The sequence below is a fragment of the Bactrocera neohumeralis genome, chromosome 6, assembly GCF_024586455.1.
Source record: "Bactrocera neohumeralis isolate Rockhampton chromosome 6, APGP_CSIRO_Bneo_wtdbg2-racon-allhic-juicebox.fasta_v2, whole genome shotgun sequence".
Classification (NCBI taxonomy): domain Eukaryota; kingdom Metazoa; phylum Arthropoda; class Insecta; order Diptera; family Tephritidae; genus Bactrocera; species Bactrocera neohumeralis.
The window spans coordinates 22,200,635-22,215,259 of record NC_065923.1 but is presented as its reverse complement, the minus strand read 5'-3'; the positions used below and the strand labels follow the sequence as shown (position 1 = coordinate 22,215,259).

General features: G+C 33.6%; 1 long non-coding RNA gene across 2 annotated transcripts in view; it reads right to left on the bottom strand.

Annotated features, from left to right (window-relative positions):
• The window catches only part of LOC126761698 (uncharacterized), a 166,723-nt gene extending 155,896 nt beyond the window's left edge, over positions 1 to 10,827 (bottom strand). Inside the window, exon 1 of one of the 2 annotated variants that reach the window (XR_007667389.1) lies at positions 9,131 to 10,827. This is a non-coding gene — a long non-coding RNA (uncharacterized LOC126761698). The remainder of the gene's footprint in view (positions 1 to 9,130) is intronic. The other variant, XR_007667390.1, reaches the window with a different exon arrangement.
• Between the last annotated feature and the right edge of the window lie 3,798 nt (positions 10,828 to 14,625).

Here is a 14,625-nt window from a genome sequence, read left to right as displayed (position 1 = left end):
CGGACGATATTTTGTCAAGAAGAGGCTGGTGCTTAAACCCATTCAAACTTGAGTCTTAATCTAGTAGAACTCTCCAATTGTCAGAAAATTCGGCAATTTTTAGCTCAGCGATGTTGGTTATCGAATAAAAGGTTTCAACGTCAGTATTGCAATACCGAAAAATCTCGACTAACATAAATATCTGTTTGCTATAAGGAATTCGATAATTTGCCCACTCTCAGTGGCAAAGTTGGGAAGAAGATCTCCGGTTAACAAAAAAATCAGGTAGCCTGATCGTCGGTGACTGGAAAGTGTCTGAGGACCCATCTATGTCGGCTCATTCATGGATACTCTTGAGCATTCTTGAGAAATCCAGTACTTCCCTTCAACATCAAAATCTCAGGAATACAGTATGGATAAATTTACCAAGATAGCAACAAAAAGCTTAGAAGCAAGTAGGCTCAAAATACAATCAGTAATTTGGAAGAACTAGATTAAGAGGCGGAAATGTTAGAAAATATCTTAACCACCTCTTTCAACAGTGAAAAAAGTTCTCAAAAACATCAGATTGATCCCTCTGCATTTCGTATAAACGGATCGCCTCTAAGATCTTAACAAAAGATGGGTATTTTTTTAAATAATAAGGGAGATGTTGCCTACTGTAACAAGAACCAGTGTCTGAGCTTCGCAACATGACTGCCTAGATAATCTCTGATGACTAAAAACCACAAATATGGTAGCTTTCCGAGAGAACTAAAAACAATAATGCATTCGAATAATCATTCGCTTGATTCTGTCGCCCCAAAAGCAACCAATTTTGAATATAATAAAAACTTGTTTTACAAAACCTAAATTACGGATCGAAAAATCATAGAGCATACTATATATGTATTTATATCAAGCATCAAGAAAGTAGAAATTAATTAATATCTGATAATTTTCCACAAAATACTCATTAGTGAGTAACCTATCCGATATTCCTTTGAAAAAGTCAAATTTTTGTTAGATACTGTAAGTCTCATAAAACCTCAAGTACTGCACGATCTTCTAAAATAAATGTGTTAAAAAAATATATACATAAATAAATATATGTATAGCCGAATAGAGCCATTAGAAATTTACCATCAGCATCAGAAAACCCGACCGCAGCAATAAAGCAATTTCGGGTAATAAAACTACTCATATCAGCGAAGTATAAAAATGTACTTTACGTACATAGATACTATACATATCTACTTAAGCATACATTTATGCGTGGTATACATACATATATACATATTTAGGCAATTGTTTACCCAGTAGATGAAATGTGGGTTTCCGCAAGCGATTACTAAGTGGATTACTATAAGTATTTAGATGCAGTGAGTATAGTAAATACATAAGCCATTCAGCAAAATAATATTTAAAATTTATTTTAAATTTTTATCGGTTACTGGTAAACCTGTATCAACATAACGTTGACAGGCGATACAATTAGAAATACTATTTTAAATAGCCTTTTTTGACATATCACCTATTGACAAGCTGTCATGTTATTTCTGTTCAATTTTGTAAGATTTGATTAAATCAAGAACTTTTTCTTTTCAAATTTCGATTCACAGTCTGGATTCGTTCCTTAAAGTTAAGATTCTAGCGAGTTGTGGATGTTATTATTCTAGTAATGCAACACAATTTGAGGCTCAAATCAGTCATTAACCTTTACAACGGTTAATGTAGATATGAAATATTTACTTTATATAATCGATATATCGATATTTTGCTTGAAGCTATCGTTAACAAAGCTTTTGAAAAAAAAAATACATTTAAAAATTGCCAAATTTATTATTTTGTGTCGAATTCTTGAGCTGAAATACATTTTCTAACTTCGAATAATCGATAAATCAAAGTGTTTAATAACCAAACCCAACGAAAGCAATGGATAGAAAGATTTATGAAAATGAGTGCCATGGAATATTCGCTTAAAAATATTTCAAAAAGTGAGTATTGATTTAGATTAATCGAAAGAGAAAGTTCTATTTCAAATAATCGATTAATCATTTAATTTTACTTGAAATAGTCGATAAATATCACATTAAATTCAATACTTAAATGGCAAAGATTTGGATGCTTAAGCCGCTATGCTATTAAGCAAACGGAAACTTAGAAATATTTTAACTATTAATTCAGATATTTTATTTAATTTTTTTAGATTTAATTATCGATAATCTCTATGGTCAAACTTTCGTACCGTCACCCAAAATGCAAAACAACGTATCATCAAAAAATCGAAATTGAGTTCTTTATTGCTAACGATTCACTACTTCCTACTACATATGTGAATAGCATAAAATCTTCAGCTTCCGCTGTCAGATATAACCAATATATAACCCATATATAACCAATATTTAACAAAATATATAACCAATATATAACTAATATGTAACCAATGTATAACCATTTTATAACCAAAACTCAAGTTTTGTTTCAATATGATTGGTTTCTATTATATCGTTTTTCTTACGCCTGTAAACTTATGAAAAGTGATGTTAAGTTATTTTGCATTTTAAGTAACGATAAAAGAATTATTATTTTTGAAGGCAATTTTCATATTCTTGTTTCGACAAATATTTGTACATATGTGTCTATGACTCAGCTAGTGAACTCTATCTCGTATCGCAAAGGACCGAGCTAGTTTATGGGTGACTTATTGGCCTACCAGATTAACCTAATCTAACCTATATGTGTCTATCGCAATCAACAGTACGATACAATAAAACTGAAATAAAAGCGCCCACAACAATTCGAAGATTGCCCCACATTCTTTAAATGAAATAGGAGACATTTTTTATATACAAAGTAGATAACAAAAAATATACAAATATATTAAAGTTCTTGCTCTGATTCGAGTTAATGGTCCGAGCTAACGATATATTATATTCGATTATTCGATTTGTATGCTAAATGGTGTCTAGAATGGTGTGGATACAACCGAGCAGTTATTGACAGTGTCTTAAAATTTAACGGAGCTGAAGCTTTACACAAACAAACCTTTTTGTATAGAAAATATCAAGAAAATAATCGATTAATCGATAGCAAAAAATAATTATTATATTATTCGACTAAAGAGTCATCCTAACAGAGTACATAATAGTTTTAGTAATTTGTAGCCACTCTTCCGGAGTATGTACATACAAGTATTTCTTTATACCATGGAAAGGTTATATTAAGTTTGCCAAGAAGCTCTGAATTAGTTAGTCCCTCATTTTTCGAGATATCAATCTAAAATTTTGCCCACGTATTTTCTCCCCAAGAAACTGCTCGTTTGTCGAAATCGCTGATATCGGACAACTATAGCATATAGCTCTCATACAAACTGATCAACCAAAAACCGATCGTTGTTTGAAAAACTTTTTTATTTAAAGAGAAACTTTCACGAAATTTGATACGCATTATTATTCAAGACAACGGTACAGTTTCCAAAGAAAAATTTCAGATCGAATCACTATAGCATATAGCTAGCATACAAACTGAACGTTCAAAATCAAGTTTTTATGTATTTATAAAACCAACAAAAAGAGCTGGACCACTCACAACTTCAAATTCACCAGCTTCTCAACACTTCAGCTCCTCAAGATTTCTCTAGAAGGTAGATATGAGTAACTTATTATACCCTATGTATGTATGTATGTATACAAACACGCCGTGCTAGTACGTATAGAGAAGCCACGACTTTGGCAACAACAGGTACGAAACGCATAAATATAAAAATCGTAAACAAACGAAACCCCAACTCAACTCACGTTAAATGGGTCACCTGATGCACGAAATATTATTCCATGCGATCCATATGAACGGGCAAATAAACAAACAAATGCATTTAGGCGAAACAAAGGGGCATTGCTACACCCATCCACACATCCATACATATATGTATGTACATGTGTGTGTGCGTGTGTATGGCGCTGATTTTTACAAGCCAAGCACTCGTACCTATCATCCACATAAAGAAGACAACAACGCACAAACAACAACAACAGCAATTTCAGCGAAGATATTACTGCTTTTGTAGCTGCGGCTTTAATGGTGTTCTACGGCAACAATAACAGCAACAACACACACACAATATGCAAACCTCAAGTCGTGTGTTGTTTTTTTTGTTGTTTTTGCAAATGTGATTGTTGCTGTGTTGTTTTATTATGGTCAATATGGCTTATTGTTGTTATTGTTTTTTCGTGTGTTGTGTTGTTTTTTTGGTTTGTTTCCATAGCTGAGGCTAATGCTGCGTGGATATGGCAACAATACTCTATGCGAGCGCTGCATCGCGCGTGAAAGAATAGCAAATGAGCAACGAAACGATCGAAGAGTCACCGCGCGTCGAGTCTCACTTTGATTGTAATGTCTTTGTTGATGATGGTTGTGTTGAGGTTAAAAAATTATCTTGTTGCTCGCTGTTCAATGCTGTGCTGCATGCATCACAACAACAAGCCACATGTACAACAACATACATACACACAAAGGCAAACGGACAAGTGTTTCGGCTGTCTCGGCGATTGCACTGTCACTCACTTTATTGTGCAATGATGTTGTGGTGATTGTTGTTGTTGTTGCCGAAACTGAATTGTTGATGTTGATGCGTGATGAAAGTGTTGATGGTCAGCGTAGATGGCAGTGGGCAGATAAGTGTATTGTTTCACTTTATTTTATTGAAATTTAGTGAGTTGGCCTTTTTCGTTTTCTACATTTTACTTTATTGCTTTCTACACTTTGTTTTTTAATTTTATTTTTCTATTTTTTGTTTGGCGGCATAAGTTTGAGTACGCCTGAAAGGCAGTTCTTTGAGTTTTTTTTTATAAGAAAAAGGTAAATTAAAATAAAAGGTGTTTAGAAAAATAATATCAATACTTTTCAAGCGACGATTGCATATTTTGGCTGCTGTTAAAAGAATATTTTATTTCATGAAGAAATGAATATTTTAAAAATTTTAGCAATTGCTATTTTTTTATAGCAGCTGAACAATTCTTCAATGTCAAGTCTCCACTAAATTTCTTTTGTTTCTTTGTTCTATGCCACTCAGCGAATTTTCTTTATCAAAAACACAAGCCAAAGGGTGGTACAAAGCCTTCAAAGACGGTCGAGCGATTGTTGAAGACATGCCTCATTTTGAAGTGAAGGCTACGGTGCTTGAAAACCGTCAGGCAAGTATTACAGAGATTGTCAAGAGAGCTCGACATCTCTCGTGAATTTATTCGAATAATTTTGGTGAATATTTTGGGTATGAAACGCGTTCTTGCTCGACTCGCCCCGATAAAGCTGAATTTTTTCCAAAAAGAGTATCGCTAGTATTTAGGCATGCTTGATCGAGCGAGTTCTGAACCCACATTCTTGGAGAACTTACAAGCTAGTCAGCAATCATGGTGAGAAAAAAAACGAGCCGAAACCAAAAATATCACGCCAAAGCCTCTCAAAAATCAATTATTGTTTTTTCCGATATTCATGGGTTGGTGCATCATGAAGGATGTCCGGAGGGACAGACGATCAACAACGAGTTCTATTTGGCCTTTCTGATCATCCGTTGATACTCAGTAAAGATTATTCCGTCAAAAACGGCCGGAATTATAAAGGAATAATTCATGGATTTACACGATGATAAGGCACCATCGTATCGAGCCGTGATTGTGACCGAATTTAAAGCTAAAAACGCAATAAATACCATCGATCACCACAGTATTCACCTAATTTCGCTCCTTGGGGATATTTTCTTGTCGATCGAAGAGATAAAACAAAATTCGCTGAAGGAGCTGAAGACCATCCTAAAAAGTGCTTATGAAAAGTGTTTCGAGGTCTGGAAAAATCATTGGCATAAATGTATTACACCTGGTGGGGATTACTTTGAAGGCAACAAAATAAATAAATATTGATGAATAATTAAATATTTTGCGTTTTATTTACAATTTTTGGGTACTTTTTGTCACAATCTATGTACTTAGTATTCTATACCCTAAAAAAATATCCATATTTAGAGATTAATTTAGCGCTGCCATCATTAATAATAATTATTTACTCAACAGAAAATAGCAAAATTTTCAGAAAAGTTTAAAAAAAGTTCAATTTTCTAATAGTAAAAGTGTTTCACCAAGTGCCACAACACTTCAAGAGCTTACTGCTTTTGTAAAAAAATATGGATCAAACCTTTTCAAAAAACCAAACAAAAATTAAAATCATAATAATACGAATTAAATTTTAAAACGGCTGCCTCAATTAATTTGATTTTTAAATACAATTTTTTTATTGAAATTAAACTATTTTTCAATACATCACAAGACATATACTTTTTATTTTATATTTTTATTTTATAGTTTGAGAAGTAAAAATGTGTCAATCTCGCATTGCATATCACCATTACTGCAAATAGGCAAATATTAATGCAAATTATATTGAAATAAATTAGTTTTTTTTTAAATTTTTTGATAACAAGAAAAAGCGTCAACATCAGTTACTCCGAATCTACATATAACACCCCTCATAAATACAAAATTTTCCTTACAATAACTTGATTCCGATCGTTCAGTATGTACGACAGCTATATGTTATGGTGATTCAATATTGGCGGTTCTGTCAAATGAGCAGCTTCTTAAGGAAGCAGAACGTGTGCAAAATTTCAGAACAAATTATTAAAAAAAGACGAACTAAATCACGTATATACAGCCAGACGGACGTTCACACAGATGGGCATGGCTACATCGACTCAGTTTGCTCATTATCAGATATATGTACATATATGTATTTTGTGGGGTATCCGACGTTTCCTTCTGCGTGTTACAAACATCGTAGCAAACTTTATATACCCTTTTTAGGGTACAAAAAGGAATTTCAGAACAAAAACTTTTGCTTCGAAGGCGCTAAAGAGTAGTCGGCAAAGCAGAAGTTTTCGGAATCATTATATTATGTTAGCTTTATTTAAATTTATGTCAAAGCAAGCACGATTTTGTTCACATTGAGCATAATCCCAGTTTATTTAGGTTTTTTTTTATTAAAAAATTAATAATTATAAAGAAATCCCAGTTATATAACTAATACATATAACATTAGTTGTTTCAATTATTCTGTTTTAATTTTTTATAAATTGGTGATCTTATTTAATAATTTTTTTTTAATATTTATCAATTATTTATGCAGAAAATAAATGATTATTTTATCATTTTGAAAGTTTTATAGTTTTCTTGCTGAAACTGGAGTTTTATTTCGTATTAATTTTCATCCGTTCGAAGCTCAATTTAGCTCATTTTATTATACATTAGCTAGTGTATTTAACCATTTTTTTTTAAAGTAGCTTTCTTATTTCAAAAATGTAAATTTTTTAGATTTTTATTTTATTTTTTATTGTTGTTTAATTTTTCTTTAATTTTTATAATAATTTTTGTCTATATTTTTTTTATAACTTTTTTATATTTTTAGAAAATTTTTTTATATTTGATATTATTGTTATATTTTTATTTAATTTATTTGTCGATATTTTTTATAACTTTTTATATTTTTAGAATTGTTTAATATTTGTTAGTATTGTACTATTTTTATTTAATTTCTAAAATAATTTTTTCTAATTTTTTTATAACTTTAATATTTTTATTTCATTTTTTATAATATTTTTTATATCTTTTTTTAGTTTTTTGTTCTCTTTTACAATTATTTTTTTGTATAATTTTTTTAAACAGATATCTTAAAATCATTTCATATAAATAATGGAGAAATAATTGCGAAATTTTTTTGTTTTTTGTTTTTGCTTTGACCAACTTGTTAAAATAGATTTGGAAATATTCTACTTTCAATTCAGAATATCTTAAGTTAGATATCTCAAAAGTTGTTACCTTTAAAAGTTGATAAGAACTTAATAATATAAATTCTTCAAATAATTATAACAAACTAAATTAGAATCATTTTTATTGACTAAAAAGTCTCATAAATTTGTAAATTAAAAAAAAATGTTATTAATTTTTAAACTTACTTTCAAAAAATTTACAAACTTTTTTAAAAATATTTATGTATTTGAAAATCCTAAAGAAATTGTTACGAATTTAAAATTTTTATATATTTGTATATTTATAATATTTTTAAAAGTTTGTATCCACAAATATTCTACAAGCTTTCATAAAAATGTTTGAAAATTTTGAATTTTGAAAATTTATATCTTAAAAGATTTTAAAAACTTTCTGAAAGAATTGAAAAATAAAAAATTTTGAATATTTCGATTTCGAAAATTTATATCTCTGAAAATCCGAAAGAAATTGTTATGAATTTTAAATTTTTATATATTTGTATATTTATTTTTAAAAGTTTCTATCCACAAATATTCAACAAGCTTATATAAAAATTTTCGAAAATTTCGAGTTTTGAAAATTTATGTCTTAAAAGATTTTGAAAACTTTCTTAAAGAATTTTAAAATAAAAAATTTTGAATATTTCGAATTTCATAAATTTATATTTTTGAAAATCTTAAAATTTTTTTATTAATTTGTAAATTTTTATAAATTCGTATATTTATTTCAAAAAATTATATCATCAAAATTTCTATAAGCTTTTTTAAAAATGTTTAAAATGAAAATTTTTGAAAATTCCAAATTTTGAAAATTTTTATGTCTGAAAATTCTACAAAAAAATTATTATTTTTTTTTGAATTTGTATATTTATTTTCATATATTTATGTATATATTAAAAAATTTTACACATTTTTTTTTAATTTTTTAAAAGAATTTTAAGAATTTTTGAAAATTTCGAATTTCTTTAAAAATATTACAATATTTCTTTCCTTGGTTAAACTTTTATATTTGAAAAATTTCGAATATATTTATTATTGAAACATTCCTTTTTGTCAAAACTTTTAATTTTTATTTCAAAAATGTATTAGTCAAAATTTAAATATTTAAAAAACATCAGAAAATTCAATACTGATTTTCAAATGCATAAATTCTCAACATCTCATAGACAAATATTGAGTCAAATAAACTGACAATTTGATTATCAAATTTATCAATGTGGAGTTATGGTTTTTAACAGCAGCTTTATTATAATATTTTCAAGCTTGCTATTATGGCCGATCTTGTAGGCAGACAAGAAATATTTGCCAGCGATTTTAAATTTACAAAATATTATAAAACTTATTTTCTGCAGAATTTACCTGTTTTCTCGCCATTCCCGAATGGTTCTCCATGATTGTACGCCCAATTGCCACAGCCCACCGGTAAGTCTATTTCTACATACGCGCTCACTCGCATGTGCCACATTTTGATTTACAGGAATTTACCAACATTCACCGATCCGTTTGCCACACTTGAGTCGAGTTTTTGCACAACGGCGGCAATAATTATAACAACAACAATAGCGGCAACACCGACACAGTTCTAAACACGGAAATTACAGCATGTTGCACGTTGCCACATACACGCGAACCTACATACATACATATGTATAGGCGAGCGCATGTGAGCGTCTGTCCGTCCGGCAGTCGAAAACACTGACAGGCGACAACCAACAAGCCGGCAACACACAACAAACGGAAAAGCAGCCGAAAACCAAACCAAATGAAAACTCGAACGCACCAAACGACAAATGACAACAAGAACCGTTATATGCGACGTTCATATGCAATCATAGGTGCATGTGAGACCAGTGTTAGCGGCACTTTTGTATACGGAGATTCGGTTTCATTGTCTCTTGGCCATAAATCATTTGCAGTTAAGCAAAAGTTAGTGCAAAGTTAGTGTTGTTGTACGAGCAAGCGAAGCGTTGGACGGTCGAGCGTACGCGGTAAATTAAACAACTGACACTCGGATTATAACATATCTGGCTACGACGCTAAGGCGCACCAGTTAGTTAGCATTGCGACGACATTTTGCTTTTATGTGGAATTAATATGATGCTGCGCCAAGCTTGTTGCTGCTGTTGTTACTTGCTCTGGCGCTGACTGAATAGTAATTTTGAAGTTGATTAAGATTTATTTATCAATGTGTCAGCGACGACGACAAGCTGATGTACTACTGCCAACACCGGCTGCTGTTGGACAACTGCACGAGGCCAGGATGCAGGATAAGCCACGGAGCCTGGCTGACTGCCAAGCAACGCCAAACGGCCGACCGACCGGCCGGCTAGTCAGCGCCGCCGTCACAGAGATGCTGCCGCTGAGGCGCGCCTGCCCGCTGCAAGTCGCGTGTGTGTGTGTGTGTGTGTGCAAGCGAACTTGTTAACAGCATGCAAGGGGGCGGCAGTAACAGCCATGATAGCGTCAGCGCAAGCACCACCAACGCCAACGCCATCACCAACAGCAACAACAAGCGCAGCAGTAATAGCAATCGAAAGCGCGCTTGAAACTCAACATATGTGCTTTACCGGCCGACTGTGGCGGCGGCAGCACGAACTACCGAATGATAGCCGAGCCACAGCCGATTGGACGCGGCGTTGGTTATGCGCACGCGGAGATTAAGCGCCCGAAAGTCGCAAAAAAAGCACAACATTTAAATTTGTGAAAAAGGCGACGCAGAGTTAGTTGAAATAAATGTTGCGGATCGAATTGTGCAAGAGGAAAAAATGGAGCACGACGCAGCGTGTTGCAAGAAACAAGTGGCAGCGCAATGTTGTGCGCCAAGCGGCGGCAAAATAATGAGCGCGCGTTGTGGCAGCGCGCTGTGTTTCGCTTTTTTTGTTTGTACCTGCTGCTGCCAAAATCAGTGATGTCACAGTGACGTCGAGCGCCGAACGCCGCTTGTGCTGTGCGTTGTTGCAGAAAGCGGCAAATGCGTGGCCGGCGACAACGATATGCCAAAGTCGAAAGTGTACTGAGGCGTGCGCGATTGCCAAGGCGGCAATGAAGCTGCTGCTGGCTTGACATGCCAAATGCGCCACAAAAATTCGATACGCAAAATGTGGCGGCAGCAACAACAACAACAATCAGTATCTGCGCTAAGAGAAAAAGGAAGAAATTAAATTGAAAACAGCGACAAGCCGCCAAAGACGCGCACACACACACAAGCGCGCACATAAATAACTATTATGTATATATATATATATATGTGGTTGTGTATGTATATGTTAAAAGCCGCGCCACCACCATGCCGCCACTTAACCATAGCGAACGCGCGCGCATATTCCACCTATAAAAATAATTTATGCCTCATTTTCCGGATTTGCTGTTGCCGCGCAGCGTTTCCCCTAAATAGCGTGCGCTTTTTCTACATTTTTTCAAATTTTTTTCACTTATTTTCTTCTATGTTTTATTTTATTTTTTTATTTTTGCGAACTGCTTCGCACAAGGGAAACAAAGTTTTTTATAGCCGCTTCTGTGTGTGTGTGTGTGGGTATGCTATTTTTTGCGCTACACATACTCATACAAACAGCTGTGGTGGTTGAAAATCTGATTTCATACAATTTTTTTCGCTTATGTGTATGTCAATAACAATTCGCAAATGTGTCTGTGCGCGAGTATGTGTGAGTGCCTGCGGCCATGTGTTCATTTTTAAAAATGGAACACCAACTTGAGTTTGCAGTTGCCACCCTCTACAGCGCCTGCAAGCGCAAATAACAAAACAAGAAACCAGCAGCAACAACAGCAACAGCGCACTAGCCACGTAAGCAACTTGCAACACGAGGCGCTGCCACGCGAACCACCCAACGCTGGTGCTCTTGCAGCGCGCAAATACCTATGAGTACAAGTGTTGTTGCTTTTATTACTATTTTTTGTTGTGAATATTACATTCTGTTGTTATTATTATTGTTGTCGCTGTGCCACGTATTGCGCTCTACCGCAAATAGACACTTGCGAAAAGAGACGCCGCGCACACCGTGCAGCGAGAGCGCGCGCACGGTCGACAGCAAATTTGACGTGCCACGCGCTAACTAACTAAGCGCACGTTCGCACAGTAACAAGCAAACCAGGCGCAGCGCGCGCAAAAACAATAAAAACAAAATGCGCTGAGAAAAGCAAGAAAAGTAATAAAAATGCTAGCTAAAGAGGGCGCAAAGTAGTTGAACGTGAAAAAATGGGGAAAATTTTCTGCATGCTTGGCTAGCCAGCGGAGGGTGGTTTTTAGAAACACACACAACAACAACACGAGCAATGGACAAAGCACACTACAGCGTAGCAACAAACAGTTACTTACAGTATATATGTGTATAAGTATATTCTATAATTTTTAGAATGAGTGCTGGGTATTTGGCGGCGGTAAGGGCCTGCAAAACCGCGGCCATTTTTATTTTCTGCTTTCGCGCCCCTTTGCAGCCATACTACGCACACACACAAGCATATAGCGGTGTAGATAAATTGATAAAAGTGTGGCGCGGAGGGCGGTTTACAAGTTTAAGTATACAGTTATATGTATGTGTGTGTGTAGCGGTTACAGATACAGGTGAGCTTTAGACTCGTAGCACAATGCATACACACAAACTTAGTTAGTTAGCTGCTAAATACCCCACAGCTATGTGCAGCGAAGGAGAAATAACCGCCTGCATTGCATTTATCTATATATGTATGTGAGTGTGAGTGGGTGTGTGCGTCGCAAGCGCTGCTGTGGGGAAATAAATTGTAGGAGTAGCAGCAGAATGCTAATTAAAAAAGCAGCGCTGTGCGGTGTCTCTTAAAAAGTTGAATGAGTGCTAAAGCATACGGATCGGCATACCGGTTAATATATGTATATATATATATAAATATATATTTATTCAGCTATTCGTGTTTACATACATATGGATGTGTTTGTATATACTTATATAGTACGATTTTTTTCGCCTTAGTTGTAGCGCTGTAATCATGATTGCTGGAAACATGTGCTCCACGTTGACTGCTGTTATTTTCCATAAGCTTGCACATAGTATGTACATACACTGAGACATATGTATATGCATACAAATATAAAATATACAGCTATGTATGTATGTATATTTGCTAAGATATGTAATTGCATGCAAAAAAATGCATTTTTCCCTAGAAATAGTTCCTCTTTGGTGTATATATATACTTATATACATACATATATGTAGATAAATGTATATAAATAATGATTTGTACATACATATTTACACTCTGCGAATTGACAGCAATACAAATCGTTGCGATTCGCTTTTTAATCCAACATACATATAGACAAGTGCACATACTTACATACATACATACATGTACATATATATACATAAATATATATATATATATATATGTGCTAAGTTCCAAAGCAAAAACCAAATGTTATAAAAATTCTTGTTTTTTTATTGTTGTTATAATAGTGATTGATGTTTCATGTTAGTTTAGTTTGGGTAGGGCTAATGAGGCAGCGATTAAGTGTTAGCTTTCTTATAAAACATTAACAAATTGCTTTATAAAAAATAATAAAAATTTTATAGAAAAAAAGTATGTATGTTTTGTTTCTTTTACTCACACAATATTATTATTTTTTAATATTTTCGAGATCATTAAGCTTGTTTAAAAATCATCCAAAGCTTTATAATCCGGCTTTATAATCAAGAAAGCTGTGTAAAAATTAATGACTTGGAAATAAACTGTAGACAGATTGCTTAGACACCTCGCAGTCTGCTTGTTTTAAAGCAAAAAAATATAGTTTTCTTAGAATTTGTTTACTCCTCGCTAACGTTTCTCACTACAGCCGATTAAATATTCAAATATGGGTGCTCACACAGAAAAACAGTGAGAAATCGAAAGATAATGAAAATAAAATATAAAAATATAATAAAATTAAATTAAATTAAACTAAATTAACGACTGTCTTTAATTTACTATTTTTTTCTGGGTTGGTATGTCAGGTGCATCTGTGCCAAATCTCACATCAAAATAATAATTAGTGTTCAGTATGCGCTTGTCTTTCTGAAGAACCATACATAAAGTGCATTCGGCGATTTTTACTATGAGTGAAAAAAAAGTTTTGTGTTTGGAAGCAAATTTCTGGTGCCGAAACGTTTAGAATATTGGTAAGGCCTTCGGTGATAATTGTTTGTCGCGAGGAAGTGTTTTTGATTGGTACAAATGATTCAAAGAGGGTCGAGAATGCGTTGACGACGAACCACGTCCAGGTTGGCCATCAACATCAACTGATGATCAACATGTCAAAAAAATATAGGAATTAGTGCTTGAGACTAAGGGTCAGAGATCTTACTGACATCATTGGCATATCTTAAGGATCAGTGAAAACCATTTTGGAAGATAATTTGTACCAAAGAAAAAAGAGAAAGCACGATTGGTTCCAAAACCACACATTTTTTTGTTAACGTCTGTGAAACAATGCTTTCCGACTACCAGGATGTCATGAAATGTATTATTACTAGCGAGTTTTCGATCTATGCTTACGAAAGGTGAGCCGAAAAAAACACGTATTCGCCTGATTTAGCTCCGTGTGACTTCTGACTTCTGGCTATTCAGCAAACTCAAACGTACGCTCCCGGGGAAGCGTTTTGAGTCAATTGAAGACATTAAACGCATTGATGTCTATTCTGGATATTGACTTTAATAACTGTTTCGAGGTTTGAAAAAAACGTTAGCACAAGTGTATTGTGACAAAGGGCGACTACTTTGAGGGGAACGACATAGATTTTGAAGAATAAGTTAAGAATATTAAAATTATGAGCAAAGTCTTACTTCTTTTTTGCTCATAGTATATGTATCTAGGACTTTATGACAAA